This window comes from Calliphora vicina, chromosome 5, assembly GCF_958450345.1.
Source record: "Calliphora vicina chromosome 5, idCalVici1.1, whole genome shotgun sequence".
NCBI classification, from domain to species: Eukaryota; Metazoa; Arthropoda; class Insecta; order Diptera; family Calliphoridae; genus Calliphora; species Calliphora vicina.
The window spans coordinates 65,577,259-65,593,518 of NC_088784.1; the positions used below are offsets into that span (position 1 = coordinate 65,577,259).

Sequence of the window (16,260 nt, forward strand, 5' to 3'; positions counted from 1 at the left end):
GAAACAAAAATAGTTTTTTAATTAAGTAAATTCCTTTTCAGTTGCTTCTTACCAGTTGGTCAGGAATATCGATTATTCAGACTTACTTGGGGTTTTCGATTTAATTTTAATAAAACTGTTTTTAAACCCTACATCACCATAGTGGGGAGGGAATTTTTTATAACTTTAAAATTTTTTAGCCAATTTTTGTCATTTATAATACAGTTTGTGGGTCATTTTGACCCAAAGGAGATATAGGGTTAAAATCCAAAAGATTTTTATATCCAAGGGTATATATAAGTTTGTCATTCCGTTTATAATTTCTACATTGTTCATTTGCGACCCCACAAAGTATATATATACTGAATCGTTATAGATAGCGAAGTCGATATAGCCATGTTCGTCTGTCCGTCTGTATGTTGAAATCAACTTTCCGTAGCCCCCAAATAAATTACATACATGATTCATACATCAATATATCAGGAGTTCTTCCGGCTCGGTTGCTATTTAAAATCGACTAAATCGGCTGAGGTATAAAGAAAAAAGCGGTACAACCTCGATTTTTGATCTATATCTGGATTACTAAGTCATTAATATAGACAATATGGATATCTAATGATCGATATTTCAAAGTCCATTGCAACAATGTATATAAGGCTATAGTAAGTTGGATCTACAATGGGTCAAAATCAGGAAAAAAAAAATTAACAAATTTTTTATTAAAAAATCGTTTTGTCATAAATTCTTTTTACAAAAAAAAAATTTTTTAAATTAAAAAAATTTGAAGAAAATTTAAACAAAAAAAAACTTTTAAAAAAATTAAGACAGTTTAAAAAAAATTATTTTGTTTACCTAAAAAGTCCCTTAAAGTACAACTTGGTGAAGGTATATAAGATTGTTTTTTACAAAAGATTTCTTTTAAATCTACATATTTCAGTGAAATAATGCAGAATGATAAGGAGTTTCACAAATTTATTTCATATAAATAGTAACATTTTGCACATATCTGACCTTTGACTACGATGCTCATCCCGAAATCGATGTCCGATTTGACTCAAAATTTCGGCACTTAATTTTTACACCTAGTATTACAATATTCCGGATACCACGCTTCAAAATTTGAACAACAACTTTTTCCCATACAACTAATTGTCACTCTACTACACATTTTAGCGTATTTTTGTAGATCTTCTTAAGGTTTAATTATATTTTAAATTTCAGTTCCTTCGGGTCATAAATGGATTTTTGGGCTGCCTCTATTTAGCCTACGAAGCTGAACAACTGTAACTTAACTAAAAAAGACCTCAGCTCTAAACTTGTGAAATTTTGTTACGATATCTCCAATTTTTCGTTACGATATTTCATTTTTATGTTCCATATCTCATTTTGTTCCTATTAGATGTGAATTTTCTATAAAGCAATAAATAGGAACAATTTCTGCAGTTTTCGATTTTTTATGATTTTTTTTATACAAAAAAATAGCTATTTTCACGTAAAAAGTATATATTTTTGCTCCAATTTGTTATTATAACTCCGAAACGACTGAGCCGATTAAAACGCAATATATATGTGAAAATTTGTACATAGCATGGGGAAAATGTTTTCAGAATTCAATCATTCGAAAGAAGAACATTAACTACTTAATTTTATGTATATCAAACAAAAAACTAAAATTTTGAGAAAATGAGGAAATTCCCTTAATTGTGAATAAATTCAAAAAGAATCAATCGATTTTTATGATCGTTATCTAATTTTGTTTCTATTAGATTTGACTTTGCGATAAAGTAATAAATCGGAACAATTTCAGCCGTTTTCGATTTTTCATGATTTTTTTAAAACAAAAAATTAGCTATTTTCACGTACAAAATATATTTTTTACTTCAATTTGTTATTATAACTCCGGAACTACTGAGCCGATTAAAACGCAATGTATATGCGAAAATTTGTACATAGCATGGGAAAATGTTTTCAAAATTCAATCATTCGAAAGAAGTACATTGACTGCTGAATTTTATGCAAATCAAAAAAAAACTCAAATTTTGTGAAAATGAGGAAATTCGGTTAATTGTAAATAAATTCGAAAATAATCAATCCATTTTTATGATCATTATCTAATTTTGTTGCTATTATATGTGGCTTTGAGTTAAGGTAACAAACCTGAACAATTTCTGCCGCTTTCGATTTTTCATGATTTTTAAAAAAAATGAAGTTGCTATTTTCAGGATAATGATCATAAAAATCGATTGATTATTTTCCGTTTAAATTTGTTATTATAACTCCGAAACTACTGATCCGATTTTAACGCAATACATAAACGTATTAAGAGATATGTAAAGGTGGCATGTCATAGCGTCCATTGACATAATGTCCATGGACATAATGACACTCCAAAAGTGTCATAGTGTCCATGGACATTATGTCATTTCGCGTAGTGTCATAATGTCCATGTGTAATGTGTCGTAACGTCCATGGACATAATGACACTTTTGGTGTCACATAATGTCCATGATATTTAAAAAGTAATTTAAGTATGCATTTATATTTTAATTTAACTTCTATCGAATTTAACGTTGTAAATTTAAAGTAGTAATAAGGCAATAGCTACGATTTTTAGTTATTATCCGAATTTTATGGAGTTCAGAAGTCATAAATTTAAAGATTAAAAAAGTAAAGTTTTATTGAAAAAAATAACAAAAAATTCCACTTAAAAAAAATGTTTTTTTTTAAATTTTTTAACAAGAAAGGTTTTATTATGGGCGCCGTGAAATAAGGCCTTAGGCAATAAGGCCATAGGAAAATAAAGCCATATTAGTGTTAAATAGCTTGTTATAATTACATATCGTCACCTATAATGCAAAACAACGTATCATCAAAAAATTCGAAATTGATTTTATTATTGATTACGATTCACTACATCATATTACATATGTGTACAAAATTTTAAACTTTTACTATCAAAAATAACCAAGTTATAACCAAAATTGAAACTAAAGTATCATCAAGTATATGATTTTCTTAAACAAAATAACGTATACGCTTTGAGTAATTAATTAATAAATTGTTTTTACCTTATTTTAGGTAGTATCCTAATCTTTTTTTAATAAATTTGTTGCAATTGAATATTTTTTGCAGTCTTAATGAAAATTTAATGAAGAACCTTTTTTAGTTTAAAAAAGTAGTTGTTAGTAATTAAAATAAAAAAAACATAAACAATTTAAAAATGTATATATAAACTGCTTTTATTTAAAATAAAAAAAATATTTTTGTTTAAGTTTTTATTTTTTCATAAAAATTTATATTGATGATACGTTTTTTTGTTTCAGAAAATAACAATTCAAAAAAACGTAAGCCAAATATCTTAAAGTGTGCTTTGAAAAAATTAGTTTTTTTTTCATAAAATATATTTCTAGAGTCATTGTAATTCAGAGTTGAAAATTTTGTTTCAATATCTCAAGTAGTTTTCATTTTATATCGTTTTTTGCTCCTCCTATAAACTTATGAAAAGTGATGTTACGTTATTTTGCATTTTAGGTGACGATATATATTTATAAATATAATTATTTGCAAGAAAGGCTTCATTTAGCGAAGCCGCCTGCCGCGTTCCATGGAGGAGAAAGCCCCTAAGAGCTGCCGCAGGCCCCCAATAAGAACAACCCTTTTCTGTGAAACCGAATAGTTTCGCCATGCTACTGAGTGCAAAAAAATTGTCTTCACAAATAAAGTTTTCGTGTGTGGAGGCCTACGGCCATTCTTAGGGGATTTCTCCTCCATAGAACGCGGCAGGCGGCAGGCGGCTTCGATAAATGAAGGTTTTCTTGCAAATTATAATAAATACAGAAAAAGTGATTTCACCAAAGCACGTGTTCGATTCTTCCCAGAGTTTAAAGTGTCATAATATCCATACGCAAAGTGACTTAGTGTCCATGGACATTATGACAATACTAAAAGTGACATAATGTCCATGGACTTAATGTCACATTTGGAATGTCATTATGTCCATGGACATTATGTCAATGGACACTGTGACATGCCACCTATGTAAATTTCAATTGTTATAAGTTTATTTAATAATATTGGACTAAGAATTATCAAATCAATCTTGCTGACTCTATCAACATACATACGTTTGACTAAAGTATAGAAGACAAAGCTCCATTATCCAATATTTAAACGGAAGTCACAATCAAAATAAACAATTAATGTAAAAACCATTATGTGTTTATAACTTTCCCAAAAGATTTCTTTTAAATTTTCCATAAAATTAATTTTTATATGTTTAATTATTTTGTCTATGGTTGCAAATTCCTTTCCTCAGCTCTAAACGCTTTAATATATAATAAATATATTGATTTAAAACACTATTACAGCCAACAAAAGTGTTGAAAATGTTAATAGATTTTTGAACTCATTAAAATTTTATAAATATTTACAAATGTGCAAATTTAAAATATTTTTTTTTTAATATTTGTTGTTGTTTCAGTCATTATGTTTCTATTATTTTGCCAATTTTTGATTGCTTGCTGCAACAACAAACTAATTTTCAAAACATTTTGCTGATTTGACGTCTAAACAGACCAAAACATAAATGTTTGTTTGTATTTGAAAACATTGGCCAACTGCCCGTTAAAAGGCAAAAAAAAAATATATGAAATTTTTTCTAATGGTTTTTCAGAGAGCAAAATACAAACCTCAATATTATTATTTATTTATGAACCACATGAAGTCTACAAACACGCGCCTTTTTGATCAAGGCCCGGTGTGAATTCTGCTGCGCCAATAATGATGATGAGTAAAATGAAACTTGGAAAAGCGTATTCAAATTGTTCATATGTCTGTCTGTCTGGTTGGCTAGGTGGTTATTCTGTGTTATTAGTACAACCAAACTGCAATCACATAATGACAGACAGTTTGGTGCAAATGCAGAAAAGTAAAATATTTAAAATTTTAATTAAAAACACCACAACAAATATGACTAATATTTAGGTAAAATAAATCAATGAAATTGAAATGGTAATGGTAATTAATGGCGAAACAGTGTCATTTAAATGCTACATGTTATAAACATGTATTTATGATTTAAATTTCAAAGAATTATGCTTACCTTGTAAAAGCTGGTAATTATATGTCATTATAGATTAGTATACTTTGTAAGTATGTAGTTTAGTAATGTCTGGTTTATAATCGGATATAAATTTGTATAAATATTTACTTATTTCATAGAAATCTTATATTGGATACACTTATGTACAGTGGGACAGAATCAAAATATTTTTGAAATAATTCTGGCATTTCTAACTGGCTGCACCAATTGAGTTGAAAATACATATAGTCGTAGCAGATGAATATTCGAGTTGAACGACGCTGGAAGCTGAGGTAGTGCACCTCACACAAGCAAAATTTCCATTTTCAAATATTTCAAAATATTCTAAGACCCTGATTAGGCTTGTCAAAAGCATGGATGTGTGTGCTTTTAATATACATATTATTGTATACGCTTCTTACAGTTAATTTTTCAAAACTTCACCCTACTTTAAAGCAAGTAAAAAATAATCGGTTTTGAATTTGAAAATTGTGAAAATGGAATACTTGTGTTCAGTATCGCACAGTGGGGCAGAATGAAAATTGTTTTAAAAATTTAAAAATTTTGCCATTCCTTTTTCCGCCTTTTTAAAAATATAGGGCGATGGACCCAATGAACTCAAATTTTTTCAGCTATGGATCTAAAAATAAAAGATTTTCAATTTAAAAAATTCAAAAAATAGTAGATGTCCTATACCACCATAGTGGGAAGGATCTAATGCGTGTGTGCAGATGTTTGTAACTCCCAATATTGGTCCAACACCCACCTTAAAGTATACCGATCGACTCAGAATTAAACTATGCCATCCTTCTCGCTGGCTGGTTGGCTGTCCATGTAAACCTTGTGCGCAAAGCCTATTGAAACTGGCTAAAATTGGTTAATTAATTCACCTAGCCCCAATACAAATGTCCTCCCGAAATTGGACTTTATCGGTCATAATTGTTTAATTTCTATATATGTATCTCCAAATAATTTTTATATTTTCAAAATTCATGTCACCAAATTTCGTTCGGACCGGTCAATAATTAGTCATAGCTCCCATATATATCCGAAAATCACTTTAACGTGCATAAATCTCTTAAAAATTTTTGTATTCACATCAAATTTAACAGAAGTAAGTTTCATCTCAAATTATTCACGAAAATGTAGGGCTTGACCGACCATACTTTCTTACTTGTTTTATTAAAACAAAACTTTCTTTAAGAACATATAACAATTTTAGGTTTTTCTGTAAGGTATCTTTACGGAGAATATTTTAGTATAAAAAATGTCATATTTTTTAATATATCGCCCATACGCCCTTCGGAATTTGACCTATTTTTTTATCAAAATTTAAAATTTGGGTCACATGTTCTAAAATCCCAAAACTGGGATCAGAAAACGAAAAGCAGCTTTGGAACCTTTATGTGTTCACTATTCATCTCCAAAGTAATTTCACAGCCCCAAAGGAAATGTGGACCATATTGGCAATTTGTAAAAAATGCCATATTTGAGATTTTTGCTCCAATTTTAAAGAATTGCCTTTGATCTTTTGACAAGTTTTTTACACTTTGTTATTTAGATTTACAAATTTAAAAAACGTTGAACATTTATTTAGTTTCTAAAACTAAAATTTGTATCAAAATTTTAATAGAATGGCAAATATTAGGAACAATTTGATCCACATTTATTCCGAACTACATTTTTGTTTAGATAAGTACGAAGTATTTTAAAAAAAAAACGGACCAAGGTATTGCAAAATTTTAAAATTTAAATTTTGAAATGAATATAACTCGTAATATAACAATTATAAGAGATAAATAGCACACGCCAAGTAAAGCGCTTTCCAAAAATATAAAAATCTTTGAAATCGGGTAGGAAACAATAAAAAATTGCTCGTGTTTAAAACTTTTACAAATCGAGGGTACCCTAATTTGAGCCTCCATAGACCCGCCCCTGGAGCATTTGTTGGGTACATTTTTAATATTTAATACTTAAACTAAAATACTCCTCGTCCACGTCAAATTTTATCCCAATCGGCCCAGCAGTTTAGAAATGCTAGATTTAATTCCAAAAAATTTTGATTCTGCCCCACAGTCGGAATCGTCGGAATGGAAATTAAATAGAGAATACTGTAATTAGTGCCGCTGAAGATCACTGATTGCTCACCGAAACATATGGTGAATGTGTTCCATCGGCTTCATCGAGAAATGGTTTGTGCGGTTCAAAGTGGTGATTTTGACTCGGAAGACAAAGATCGCCCAGGCCAGCCAAAAAAGTTTGAGACCAATAATTGAAGGCATTACACCATTAAAATTATTGTCAAACTCAACAAGAGCTTGCAAGTTCATTGGGAGCTACTCAATCAGCAATTTCAAAACGTTTTCAAGCAGCAGGATTCATCCAAAAGCGTGGAAATTGGATACCATACGAATTGAAGCGGAGATACCTTGAAATTCGATTTTGCATGTCCGAAATGATGCTTGAAAATAATTTTTGCACCAAAAAATTACTTGCGATAAAAGCCGGATCCATTATAATAACCCGAAGCGTATTTGTGAAACCCGGCCAACCAGTAGAATCGACACCAAAGCCAAATATCCATGATATGGTAATGCTCCGTGGCTGGGAAGTTTTGCCTCATCCTCTGTATAGCCTAGACCTTGCCCCATCAGAATACTATTTGTCTCGATCGATGCAGAACACTCTCTCTGAGACACGCTTCACTTCAGAACAGAGTATCCGAAATTGGCTTGATTCGTTCTTGGCCTGAAAAGATTAGCAGTTCTTTTGGCGGGGAATCCATCCATATGTTGAATAAATTTGTATCATACACAATTTTTAAAATAAAAGCTGAAAATTTTAGTCATACACACAATAATATTTAATAAAAGGTTTGTTCGTTACAATATTTAGATGACATTTATCACGTTGATATAGTTTTTGATAGAAAATGTAAAGCTGGTAACTAAATTATAGATTTATGAACAGAAAATCCCACAATTCCCAAAAAACCCAAAAAAATTTAAATTTTGGTATTTATGAGAATTTTGCCACATTTGGTCTGGGACTGGTAGAAGAATAACACTAATGATTTGGGATTTCAGAACACTTATCATAAAATCAAAAAATAATAAAATATTTTTCTGATATATTTGGGGTAGATTCAGTTATGAACCGATCCTCACAAAATTTGTTTATGTCCAATTTCATAACTATATTAATTACACTGTCCAACAAATTGAGACTTTTTGATTGGAACATAATAGCGATCCTGTAATGCTGAAAGGGCATGTTGAGTAGATAATTTTTGTAGATTAAACTTATAGTCCACCTGGTCTGAATTTTTTTTACAGTGGGTCAAAGTTTTAATTTTTTGATCGAAGGAGAATTATACTAATTGGAAAAAATGTAAGCTAATGTCTCAGAGAATTCTTATTAAAAGAGTTATATTGTGGAATTGCATGGTGATCATTTTTGTGGAAGATCTTAACCGTCTATCTCCTCTCTTTAGGGGTCAATTTGACCCTTTTTCGAGAAATTCAAAAAAGTCATTTCAATAAGGACATTTAAGGATTAAAATATTCTACGAAATTTTTTCCCGGAAAATTTCAGTGGGCGCACCAAAAATACAAAAGTTGTAAATAAAGCGTTTTACGCTTAAAAAAAATCAACAAAAATAAGTTTATTTCCCAAAAATAATCTACTCAACTTGCCCTTTCAGAATTATAGGATCGCTTTTCTGTTCCAAAAATGCTGTTGGACAGTGTTATTATAAGACAATTATGAATGTTCATGTTCATATCTGGGACAAACTAGGAACTAATAGTGCCCGATTTTCGCTATACTTTACTTTTATAATTTCAGAGTACTTAGAACTAATTTGAGCAAAATCCCAGTATGCAAAATGATTCGAAGTTATATCGAAAATTAATCATTTTTTCGTAAAATTTTATCGATATCGATATCGACTTCGATATAATGTCGAGAATGTGCGTGTTTTCCTAAGTAGAGTACAGAGAGATAAAGAGTCGAAAATCGTTTATTATTCTGATTCTAATTTTTATCGATATACTATAAAATGTTCTAAAAAAATGTTCTAAAATGATTCAATTTCGATTAAATATATGAACAATTTCGTATACTTTATACCATCGAGCAATTTATTCTTGAAATAATGTATATTCCATACCTTTATTATTATCCAATAATGTTGCATTAGATGTGTTCTCATTTTCTAATGCAATAAATTCTGCACATATTTCTGATGTTTGCTGATTTTGAAGATTCGAATTGTCAAAAACAACATCAATAATTGGCTGCGCTTTTCTTTTAAGACGTCTTCGATCCATTTTTCGTGTTAAAAATATTAAAATACGATATTCTAAAAAACTTCAGCCAGCTGGCTTCAGCTTGTCGTGTTTTCAAACATTCAATATATCGAGGGCCTATATTCAAAACCCTCTTCTTTTATTTTCTCGAAAATTACTTTTTGATGGTAAAATGTTCAGTTCATGTGTAGTAAACATGCGATCGTCTAAAGCCGTTTTTAAAGCTTTTTAAGTGGATTTTAATCATCGGTCCATAATATATATTTACCATATGCTCATCTAATTGACCCACAACTTTGAATTTAATACAATGTTTAAAAACTATAATATTTTCATATCATTGATGCTCTAAATGCAATTCAATTTAAATTAGTTCCATTTGTTTTCATTTCAAAAAAAAAAACATCCATTCATACATTAATGTAAATGTCTGAGTAAATTTGTATGTACATGTGATTGCAAATACAAATTTTAATATTAAAATATTTATAACATGGCACGTGATATTAATTATATTTTTATTTTATCAAAAATCTTCATAACATTTTGTTTGACTGCAAAAATGCAGACAGAACAATGAGAAATATATTTAAAACAGAATTTGTAGCAAACGTGAAGCATGCAAATACCATGTATACAGTAAAATGTTGATTATACGTAAAATTTAAAAATGGATTTTTAAATAAAAAAATTTAACTTAAAGCGATTTGCAATTGAACTAATAAAATCCAATTTTTAGGTATAAACAAACTAAAGTATTTATTAAATGTATTTCAAAACGTATATTAAAGATTCATCTGTGCAATCTTTTACGAAATGAGGCAGTACAATGACAACCTACCAAAATACTGTAGGTAGAAACAGCTACCAAACAAGAACAAGTAACACAAATGCATTTTTCATGTTCATCTTTTACAAAGTTTAGTTTTTACAATTATTTATTGTATTTTTGTATTTTCTTTATATTGTTTGTAAATCTGTATTGTACAAATGATGGCAAACACGAAAAGGTAAACGTATATAAAATTCTAGCCGTCATTTGGCCAGCAAACTGTTGTGACTATCCCGGTATTTGTATCTTTGTCTATGAGTACTTTCACAGTGAGTGACAATACGATAAAACCTTTAAATAAAATATATTTCTTGCCAATTTCAATTACTAAGAATTTATTTAATATAAAATTCTAGTTAAATGTTTTAAATAAAATAAAATCGAAAGTGATAAATACATGATGTATTGATTTTTAAACAACTGAAACTTAAAAAAAAATGTTGGGTAAATGTTTCATAATTGAGTTAGATAACTGGGAATTATTTCTCTCGGCTCATGGACGTGTCACAGGAAAATGCTAATTTCTTAAGTTCTTCATATCATTAAGTTGCTTTAAAGCACTTCCTATTTTTATCTAAACATTACAGTCCTAATGACAGGTTTATCAATTACCTTTTCGCGTCTTTATTGGATACTCTTTGCGGTGGGACAGCATAACGAGACAAATCAGATTATCGAGAAAGCCAAGAAGATAGCCCTTCAGTTGGATCCTAAAATATTAAATTCAGTCAGTTTTCTGTTCTCAATTAAAATCTGGGATGAGTTACTCTCCATGGTGGACTTCAGAAATCTTTAAACTGCGTAAAAAAGTAGGAAGCGCCATAAATAGAAGCTATGTTACCTGCTAGGAAATAAGGTTATGGAAGGGAGGAGAAAAATACTACACAGAGAAAACAGATTCGTAATAGCACCCGAATTTGTTGCCAATCGAATGATTCGGTTGCACAGATAGAATTCTTCGGTTCTAGCAACAGAAAATCAATGGATAAAGAAGAATTTCGGTTAAAGCAACCAAAGTTTTGTTACCACTTCTAAAATTTTGTAACCACAACTGTAAAATTCGGTCACTAATGCAGAATCAATTGATTGGCAACAAATTCGGTTGCTATTACGAATCTGTTTTCTCTGTGTAGTGTTTGTGGGCATTCGATTTGAACTTTCCTACATTCTAAGTGACAAACAATTTTTCTGTCAGAAGTTTGGTAAATATATCGACAGTACGGCTAAAGATCGAATTTATGTGTTATGAAATCCTTGATCAGGTCACATGTCACTTTAAATTTTATATTTCTCAAAAAATTAATATATGTATATGATACTTTATCTTCAAATGAGGTCATCAGTCTAATAATGTTATACAGACAAAAAGTTAGTATTACCAAAGTATTAGCGAATGTTTGATTATCTTTTAAAAGAGTCGGAATTGTGGTAGTACCTCCATTCCTTATTCTTTTAACGAATTACCAAAAGCTTTTACTACCCCGGGAAGCAGTAAGAACTTTGAACCCCAGCACGGGTATTTTTTCAACCATTTTCATCATGGCATTGACCTTATAGTACGGGAAACAAATTTTCGAATTGAAATGCAGAAAGAAATCGTTAAGCTCAGCCTTTCGTAGATAAAACTTGAATGACTTGTAGCAACGCGCAGTGTTTTAGAAACGTTTTTTTTTTTTTTTGGAAATAATTCGGTATCTCGGGAACTATTAGAGATATTCTTACGAAATTTAACACGGTTGAAATTTCACACGGTATTTTTGAGTTGACAATTTTGGGGGACAATGTGTGACCCCTTAAAGTTGATTACCTCGGGTCTCAAATTTAAAAAAAAAATCGCCAAAAATCGATTTATGATCCGAAACATAATAAAGGTGACTTAAATCTTTTTAATTAAAAAAAAAATTTCTTTAAGAACATAAAACAATTTTATGTTTATCTTTACGGAGAACACTTTGGTATAAAAAACATGTCCTATTTTTCGAATATGTCGAACTTCGGAATTTGACCCATTTTTGATCAAAATTTAAAATTTGGGCCACGTGTTCTAAAATCCCAAAGCTGGGGTCAGAAAACGGAAAGCTGCTTTGGAAACCTTGATATTTTTACTATTTATCACCAAAGTACTTTCCCAGCCCCGAAGGAAATGTGGACGCTATGAGAAAAATTGTAAAAAATACAATATTTGGTATATTCGCACCAATTTTTAGGAATTGCGAGATTACCTTAGACCTTTTGACAAGTTATTTTACACTTTGTTATTTATAATGACATATTTAAAAACATTGAAATTTTTCATTTGGGGTATTCACATGGTCTGCTATTAGTCATATTGTCATAATGTCCTAATATATTATAATAGTTGTTATTGTGTTTTAAACAAAAAAAGTATTATTTTATGACAAAACAATAAACATAGTTCAAATAGTGTTATTAGTTTAGAACTTACCATACGAATTTATGGTGCAGAGTACCCATAGTATTTATCAAAATTAGCTTTGGTTTGAATTATTTTTTTTTTCGCAAAAAATAAATACTCGAAAAACCCAGATTTTTCAAAATAGGTATTTATACAAATGTGTATGTGATATTTTTTGTTTCAGTGCCGCCAGAGGGAGCTAATGTTTGACTTTCTCATAATGAAATCTGAGGCTCGAAATTCACTTTAGAGCTATGATTTCTTCGGCAAAGTTTCTTGTAATCTCCCATAGAATAAGAATCGCGATGCAACTTTGTACATTTTTTTGGCGCCATACAATTTGACCCACCCTAATATATATCTATCTCAGTACCTCAGTATCATTGAGTACTGATGTCCTGTCAAAACGGAATCAGTTCAATTCTACTTCATAGCTTTTTTCGAAAAGCGAAAGTTTTAAATTTATTAACAGCTAAAATTTAAATTAAATGTTTACTTTACCAGATGCACCCACTGTACTTAGAGGTTTGTGCACAATTTCTTCAATTCACTGGAATACTCTGAATATCTATGAATATTTTACTTTGTCTCTTTGTGTGTCTTTCCAAATATTTGACTGTTTAATCGTCCGTCCCTGTTTAAGTTTGTGGGTCTGTCCGATTGTCTATTCATAAGCAAAGATTTTTGTTTGTATTTCATGGCAAAGACGCTGCCAATTTATTTCTTGTGGTGGCATTATAGCAAAAGAATGGTCAATAAGTTTTATTGGCCACATGCCACATGTGTTGAAAAGTCACTACAGGCCAGATTTTATAATTTTATTTATATTTCTGAGAAATTATTTGAAAAATAAATATTGGAAGCAACAAATAGTTTCATTAAAGCTGTCAGTTATGGTCGTATGTGGACAAATAAAGTAGCAATTCAAATTATTTATAATGCAAACGTATTTTGTTTAAAATTTAGCTTTAATATTAAATGATATGAAAATTAAATTATATATTAATTATGATAGATTATTTAATTGAAATAAAAATATAACTAAAATATCCATTAATCTTAATTATTTATTTAGAAGTTTGTGTAAATAATTATTACCTTTATATGAAACCGCAGTTTAGGCGAATCTGTAATTATAGCAAAAATAAAGACAATTAATTTATTGTAAATATTATTATAGCTAATCAATTAAAATGTGTACATAAATTATTAATTAAATGTAATTAAAATGGGAACTATAAATGAATAATTTATGGAATTTTAATGATAATTTTCGCACATATAAAAATATGTTTTAATTATGCCATTATATAGACACACGTTAATGATTTTATGGCCATGTTGTGCAAAGAAAAAAATAAATTTGAGACTTTTATGCTGTTGCCAAATAGTTTTAAAACACAATTCAACAGGCAGCAAATTTAATTATATATTTTAATGAAAATAATTTGATGAAAGCAGAGCAGTTTAATTAAACATAAGCGAAAAATATTTGTTTAAAATAACACAAACAAATATTTTAAAACAGAGCGATTCCCACAAAACATTTATAAAATTAAATTTCCTGTTCGAGTTTCTTAACCCCTTAATGCATATTGTTGCCAATTGTCTACATTCCAGTTCCACTTAAGTTCAGACGAATATAAGCTTGATACTAATTCAGATTATAATTCCGAAAAATCAAATGGAGTACGAAAAGTTTCAGCTAAAGAAATTGTAAAGCTAAGGGAAATATAATAAATAAAAATCAACTAAATATTTGATACTTTATAGAAAAATTTAAAGTAAAAATCATGCATTTAAGGGTTAATCAGAACCTTACTATTATTGAAGAAATTATTGTAGAAAACTTTTTTATTTTATATAAATTTCTGTGAGTAACTACAACAAAAAATGGTCGCATTTAGAATAGTAGGCGTGGCATATGCCAACGATTTTCGGTACTCGTCTATAAGAACCAACCTAAAACTAGCCATCCATTACTCAAGATTCGATTATACAAGGCAACAAAATCAAACAATTTTAAAGGCTTTTTAAACCACTACACAATTTTAATGTATTGTGGTTGTAGTAGTACAAATATTGTCCAAATTTTAAATTCTATGAGGAGGTTTTTCTTTAAAAAAAATTTAAGTAAAATTATAATTTTATTTCAGACATTTCTCCACATAATTAATGATAACTCAAAAAGGTTTAATCCGATGTTATTAAAATAAACTTAGGAAAATTGAGATTTACATAACTTTTAAAAAAAGAAGAAAATATTTTCAAAATTCCTTCAATCGAATGAAGAACAATATCTACTAAATACTGTTCAAACAAAAAATTAAAATTTTGTGAAAATGAGCGAATTCGCTTAATTGTGAATAAATTCTAAAACATTCAATCGATTTTTATGGTCGATATATTATTTTGTTTCTATTACATGTGGCTTTGCGATAAAGCAATAAATCTGAAAAATTTCTGCCGTTTTCGATTTTTAATTATTTTTTTTAAAACAAAAAATTAAAAAAAATATATTTTTTGCTTTAATTTGTAATTATAACTCCGAAAGTACTGAGCCGATTGAAACGCAATATATATGTGGAAATTTATACATAGCATGGGAAAAATGTTTTCAAAATTCAATCAATCGATAGAAGAACAATAACAACTTAATTTTATGTATTTCAAACAAAAAACTAAAATTTTGTGAAAATGAGCGAATTCACTTAATTGTGAATAAATTCGAAAATAATGTATCGATTTTTATGGACGATATCTCATTTTGTTCCCATTACATATAGTTTAGCAATAAAAGTAAAAATCTGAACAATTTCCACCGTCTTCGATTTTTCATGATTTTTTTGAAACAAAAAACTAAGCTATTTGCACGTAAAAAATATTTTTGTTGCTTCAATTTGTTATTATAACTCCGAAACTACTGAGCCGATTGAAACGCAATATATATGTAAAAATTTACACATAGCATGGGGAAAATGTTTTCAAAATTCAATCAATCGAAAAAAAACAATAACAACTTAATTTTATGTATATCAAACAAAAAACTAATATTTTTCGAAAACTAGTGAATTCACTAATTGTGAATAAATTACAAAACATTCAATCGATTTTTATGGGCGATATCTCATTTTGTGTCCATTACATATGGCCTTGCGATAAAGTAATAAATCTGAACAATTTCTGTCGTTTTCGATTTTTTATAATTTTTTTAAAATAAAAAAATTGCTATTTTCACACAAAAAATATATTTTTTTCTTCAATTTGTTATTATAACTCCAAAACTACTGAGCCGATTAAAAAGTAATATAGAAACCGATTAAAGGTAATGTAGATTTAAATTTTTCTAAGTTTTTTTTAATAATATCGGACTAACCATTTTTGAGTTATGATTAATTATGTGGATGAACATCTAGCAAAATTTTTTATTTTACTTAAACATTTTTTTTTTTTAAAATTCTCTCCATAGAATTAAAAAATTTTATAATTTTTGTACTTAGATAGCCTTGATGAATCAAATCTATTTTGAAGTTTTTTGCATCGAAATATCCCTTATACGAAAATAGGCTTTTGGAAACCTACTAATCAAAATATGAAATCTATATCTTTCGTATTATTTGCTGGGTTATTTTTTTAGAAATAT

General features: G+C 28.9%; 1 protein-coding gene across 3 annotated transcripts in view; it reads right to left on the minus strand.

The window, feature by feature from the left end:
• Dh31-R (Diuretic hormone 31 Receptor) overlaps nt 1-16,260 on the minus strand; it is a 289,250-nt gene that overhangs the window by 207,257 nt on the left and 65,733 nt on the right. For all 3 annotated transcript variants that reach the window (XM_065513351.1, XM_065513352.1, XM_065513353.1), the window contains exon 3: nt 13,716-13,744. The gene's annotated coding sequence lies outside the window, so the exon portion shown is untranslated. The remainder of the gene's footprint in view (nt 1-13,715; nt 13,745-16,260) is intronic.